Source organism: Convolutriloba macropyga, chromosome 7 (assembly GCF_964194025.1).
Source record: "Convolutriloba macropyga chromosome 7, txConMacr16.3, whole genome shotgun sequence".
NCBI lineage: Eukaryota > Metazoa > Xenacoelomorpha > Acoela > Convolutidae > Convolutriloba > Convolutriloba macropyga.
This window is the reverse complement of record NC_134474.1, coordinates 8,171,558-8,177,557: the sequence shown is the minus strand read 5'-3', so window position 1 is coordinate 8,177,557 and position 6,000 is coordinate 8,171,558.

Here is a 6,000-nt window from a genome sequence, read left to right as displayed (position 1 = left end):
TTTTTTATTGTTGGATCACATTAATGAAAACAGTCTGTTGAATATAGAGCAATTTGGATTCCAAAACAAAAAATCTTCTACAGATGCAGTATTGTTTTTCACTGAGACAGTAATGGAAAACCATGAAAATGAGAAAAACGCTGCAGCATGTTTCTTGGACCTTGCAAAAGCGTTCAATTCAATTTCCCACAAAATATTTCTTAAAAAGCAGAGTGCTTCAACTTCTGTGAGCCTGCAATTAATTTATTGAAAACATTTCTCGAAGAAAGATCACAATGCGTCAAAATAGGCACCGAGATCTCACAACAAATTTTCGTTAATCATGGAGTACCGCAAGGTACAATTTTAGGAACCCTAATTTTTCTTTTATACAATAACGATTTTTCAGAAAAAATCAAAGGTTACCTTGAACTTGTTGAACTTGCAGATGATACTAGTTTTTTATGTCGATATGAACCAGGAGAAACATTTGCAACAAAAATCGAAAAATTTTTATTGAAGACGGACAATTACTTGAATTAAAACCAACTCACTTTGAATGCTGATAAAACAGAACTACTTTATTTTTCTACCATGGACGACTTAGAACCAAAAGTTTCTTTTAACTGAAATTTAATATAATATGCTGAGAGTTGTCATTATCTAGGAAAACACCTTGACTCAAAATTGACTTTTGTAGCACATCTAAATGTAGTTTTAGGAAAAATGACGGCCACCATTTGCTCACAATGTCTGACAAGAAACCATATACCTTTGGAAGTAAGGCTGCGAGTTCTCAAATCTTTCGTGCTGTCTCATTTGTCCCTCAGTAGAGTTTATTTAGAAACATTGCCAGCAAAAAACATACAGCGTATAAATTGAAGGATTAATTGGGGCATAAGAATGTGTTATATGCGTCCTGTATTCGATCGTTGTCTTGACATCCTTCACAAATCGCATGTCCTACCACAGCTGAAATAATTATTTCAAAGTTTAGTATATTTGAACTCCACACAGACTTGAATCAGAGGATAGTATCAGAAACATATAAAAAAATAAGAAAACCACCTACAGTTAAAACAGAACAAACGGACAAAACAGCTGATAATAAGAACGCAAAAGAATACTAAGCAAACTAAAAGACCTTTGATTTTGAAGAGCATACAAAAATGGAAAAAGTTACCATTTAACGCAAGAGCGACGGAGAAAAAAACTCTTTTCAAAAGAATTTTAACAGAGTTTTTGCAACTTCGTAAAATTTTCCAATAGATAGACAGTTAGGATCATTCGTGTCTTTTTTTTATATAGAGGAACGAACAGCTTAATGGGTAACATCAATTAAAAACCAGAAGATTAATGTATAATTTTGAGTATTTGACTAAATATTGCTGATTATTCTGAAGGCATGTAAAGGTTAACCTTTCGGTTATATTATTATTTTACATTCGTTTTACATTCTTTTTACATTAGTTTTTTAATTATCGAACGAGTTAGACTGTGAAAAATTGCACAAATTGGAAACATTCCTTCGGATATAATTTTTAATGACACTTTCTATAATGAATTTAGCATCTTGGGTTCAAAATGCAACCAACTCTCTGTGTTCCTTAGCTTAATTAACAGCTGGTCGCTGGCAAATGACATTCTACCGGAATTTCTTTTTTTTAATGTGCTATGAAATTAAGCTACATTCTTGTATTAAAAAATAGGGAAATAGGGTTAGGAAGAGTACACAGTGGGACTTTTACATCTAACAGGGGAAGGTTCTATATTTTCTCTGTTGAAACAAGCCTACGCAGCCCAAAACAATTGGTTTGATAGTGTTGGCAAGCGGTCTTGACAAAGGGGCAGAAAAAACTGAGCTTAGTATAGAAGATCGCCATTGAAAATGGTTTTTAAAGAACCCTCTATCACCATAGTTTGATTAGGATTTATGCAAAGAAATTTCCTGTGCTTTTTGAGAGAACGATTAGTTCTCGCTTTCCATTCTCAAGATTCAAATTTTAGCAATCAGATAATTCTGTATAAATGTAAACTTGATGCCTTGATTGCCTACTATTGTCATTGTTTTATGTTAAGTTTTTTTCTTAAAAACTACTGAATCAACTTTGTTGGAATAAAGCTTTTGAAGCTGAAAATAGATATATGTGATGCAGGTTGAAATCTTTATCTCAAATCATTTTTTGCACATAGAATTTTCTGTGTTGAAGCTTGATTAAGTTGTTTCATCGGCCAAATGGATTGTTTCGCACAAAAAGCAAATTCGTACGTCTTTGTATGTTGTTTATCTGCTTTTGTATTTAAGTTTCACATGCGTAGTGGTTCCCCGTTTTTCCAAACTCTGCCTTTTGCCTTTTTGGTGGAAAATAAACACTCTTTCTTTTTATACATTGCAGAGGGAACAGTTATATGGCACTTCAAAACGAACTAAACGTAAAAGCTTTGTTCGCTTTTCTTTATTATCCTTTAGATAAATGTACTTAGTTTAATAGGTTTTTTTTTCTTTTTCTATACTTCTAAAGACATTTTTAGAGCAAAAACATGAGAATATTAAAAAAAAAAGTTAAAAACGAAAAATTGACTCATCAAAACTGCATTACGGTTTCACATATCCCTAAATGCCGATCCCAGCCGCGCCCTCCTAAAAAAGAAAAATCAGTAAATGTATTCTTGCAGCAAGTATTGTTTCCTGTTTTCTATTTTGTAAACTCCCCATTCGAATAAGAAGTTGTTGACCTATTTCTTCAAAAGTTGATGCTAAATCTCGATTGAATTTTCTCAATTTTCCTCATTTCTGTTCCTTAATGTCCGTTTTGAACTTGAAGAGTGAAGGAAAAAATGCCAAAATCAGACCAATGTTCCGATGGATTTGTCAATGCTCAAAAATGCTACTATGACAACTGTACTTTGTCAAGCACAACTTCAAACGTTTGGGCCAACAGATATTTGTCAATTCAAGTTGATGAATCCGACAACACAAAGTGGACAGTAGTCAACAACCGAGAGTGTGTGAACCAATTTGGAATTTCTCTACCCGACTCACACTGTTCTGGTTGCCCCGTTGAGCCAAAGTTGGAGCTCACCTGGCAACTTCAGGCCGATTCCTGGACAAATGCCAGAGATTTTTGCTTCGACCAGGGAGCTGGGTGGCGTCTGTTCGACCACTTTGACGGCAAAACCGAACACTTACTTGTCGAGCAATTCAACGAATTTTGTGCCGACGGCACTTTTCCAGCTACTTGCCCCAAATTTTGGATCGGATGTTACATGCGTAATGCGCTGTTGACCGCTGTCTCAGACGTAACAAAAAGCTTATTTCCATATTTCAAACGTGGCAGTTATGCTGCCAATAAGTATTATGTAGCACTATATCCACTTTCGTCTGGCAATGGAGAAATAGTTGTCAATGTTTTTGACAATTATCCACCTCTAATATTCGTATGCAGTCGAGACATTTGAACGAACAAAAAATTTTTTTTGATAATAATCGAAAAGATACTTGAACAGAAAAAAAACTACAAATCATCCAATCATTCATGAATATTATTTAAAGTATGAAATCGCAATCAAAAATATGATAATAGTAATAAATTTGGTGTCTTGTTACTCTATAATAAAAATAACTTTTGAATGTTCCTTTGTTGATTTAAATCATTGTTCCGAAATACCAGATTTATGATTCGACTTACCGGGTCATTAACTTCTTCCGGGACCGTGTATTTAACGACCCGGAATGACAACGGGTTTCCATCGCATGCTCTCAAATACGCCCTCCTTAATTTTGAGATAAATTGAAACAAAGAGCTTTGAAGATTCAAGTGAGGGACATGATTTATCATTAAATATATTGTAATGCGTGTTGGAAACACAAGACAATTAAAAGCAATTTGATCAAAAAGGCAATCAATATAAGTTTGATGCTAAATGTAAAATACAATTTCTGCTAATTTTAGTTTTAATCACTTCATTCTGCGTATACGAGCCTCAGCTTAGGTAACCGATCGACAATTTTTCAATGCCTAGAAAATAAATTCTGAGGACATATCGGCATAAGTTTTTACTCGAATATCACCAATGTCACTTTAAAAATCATTTCTTGAAGCGACTTTTCTTTTTGAAACATATTTATTAGTTGCTGTTTGCTTTAGCTTAATAGCAGAAAAAAGGAAGTCAGGGAATTCTAATTTTGTTATTTTTAGAGAGTATAAGTCAATGTTGAGAGTAAACACCTTTGGAATCAAAAACCAAATATTCATCTTTCATTGTGAGCAAATGCGAATAGGTTTTTCTTAGATTCACTCCATTCTTGTAGTTTGAATAAAGAAGTTTGCATAAATAGTTTGAATGAGAGTGTCAGTTTCTTCATAATCGTGACCAATAATTGAGATTACTGATTTAAAATTTTCATTTATCTTTTCTATTTTGTCTACTAAGGTTCCCCCGGCTCTCATTTTGATGAGGAAGACAAATTTTGACTAAAAGCTGATTATTAACAACACCCACAAAAAAGCTGAATGTTAAAAGGCAGAATTAACTGGTTGATGTTCAGTTCAGTCAGTTGAACAACCTTACGACATACTTGTCGGGGAAATTTTGTTAAATTCATTTTATTTTTTTCAAAAACGAGCAAAAAGTCTCCTATTACATGGTTTTCATTGTAGTTTTGAGAATTATACTGTCGTATTTCTGCAAAAGTTCTTTATTCAATAATGAGAATTGTTTACAATCTGATAGATAAAAAATATTAAGATAAAAAGAAAACCTATTGCAAATGTCTTGTACCCAGTAAAATATTCGACCCTGACGGCTCAGAGTTTGTATCGGAAGGGGTAAAAAATATTCAGTGCAGAGACAACGTCGTGACAACTCACTACAATTGTTGCTGCCTCGCATCAAAACGATTTTTTACGTAATAGATGAAACACAACTCAACTTTTCTGTTGAAGAGTTTAACTTGCTTTTTCTGTGGATTGCCTCTGTGACATTTTGTTGCGCAAAATTTTGTTTTTCATATAAAATAGAAGAAATCAATCCTTAATTTTCAAAATAATTTTCAGATATTTTTGTTAGGTCATTATAATGTGGCACTTGCTAAAATTTCGGTGCAAGTTATATGCATCCACTATGGCACACTTCCAGATCTTACTTGTCTTTAAAGAATCACAAAATCAATGCTCTTTTTAGTAATAAATCTTAACGCTTAAGTTTTGAGTTTATTTTACTTTTTAAAAAATTGCGGTGATTGAAGTCAAAATTTTTCTAATCGGTAATTTATCTTAATGATTTCCCGTGCAATTACGCTCGGATTATTTAGTACATGTTTAACAAAGACAAATAGCATTTTTGGCTTCCCTTGTTCGTATCTATTTGTGACCACAAAATGAACTGCCAGTAATTTTGATTCTTTTTCTGTCCACTTTTAATGTTTTCCAATATTTCTCTCAGACCCGAATTCAACAATCGACATCAATTGTTCAACGAGACTAAAAATTTCACAAGACATTTACCACTCAAATTCAAAGTAGTTTTCTGGAATGTTTTCATTTCTACCGCCGCAGTTGACAATATATACTTTACTTCATTTTTTTTAATTTCAAAAAAAAATTATTGCCTAACTGGCTATTTCTCTTGCTCAGATACGGTTTCCTCACTTTCACAACAACTATGATATGTCTCAGACTCCATTTTTGTCGTCTTAAACAAAATTTCTGTTTTATCTCATATTGCAAAGAAACTCAGTGAAATCAATCTGAGTCTGTCTAACAAACAATTATTTGTTCCTCTTGATGATGGTCATTTGTTAGAATTTTGATTCGAGTTAAAGACTTAAACTTAGTATTATTAGAAAGTTTAACTTACCAAATTAACCTGACAGAGGCAAATTAATTCAAGTCACCAATAGTGATATAAATGAATCTTCAAGAAATGGTGCTGTGATTCAATACTCGGTTCAAATTGATGATTCTAGATAACTATTATTAGAGTTAGAAAATTTTATGTAAAATCTTCCCAGCATGTACT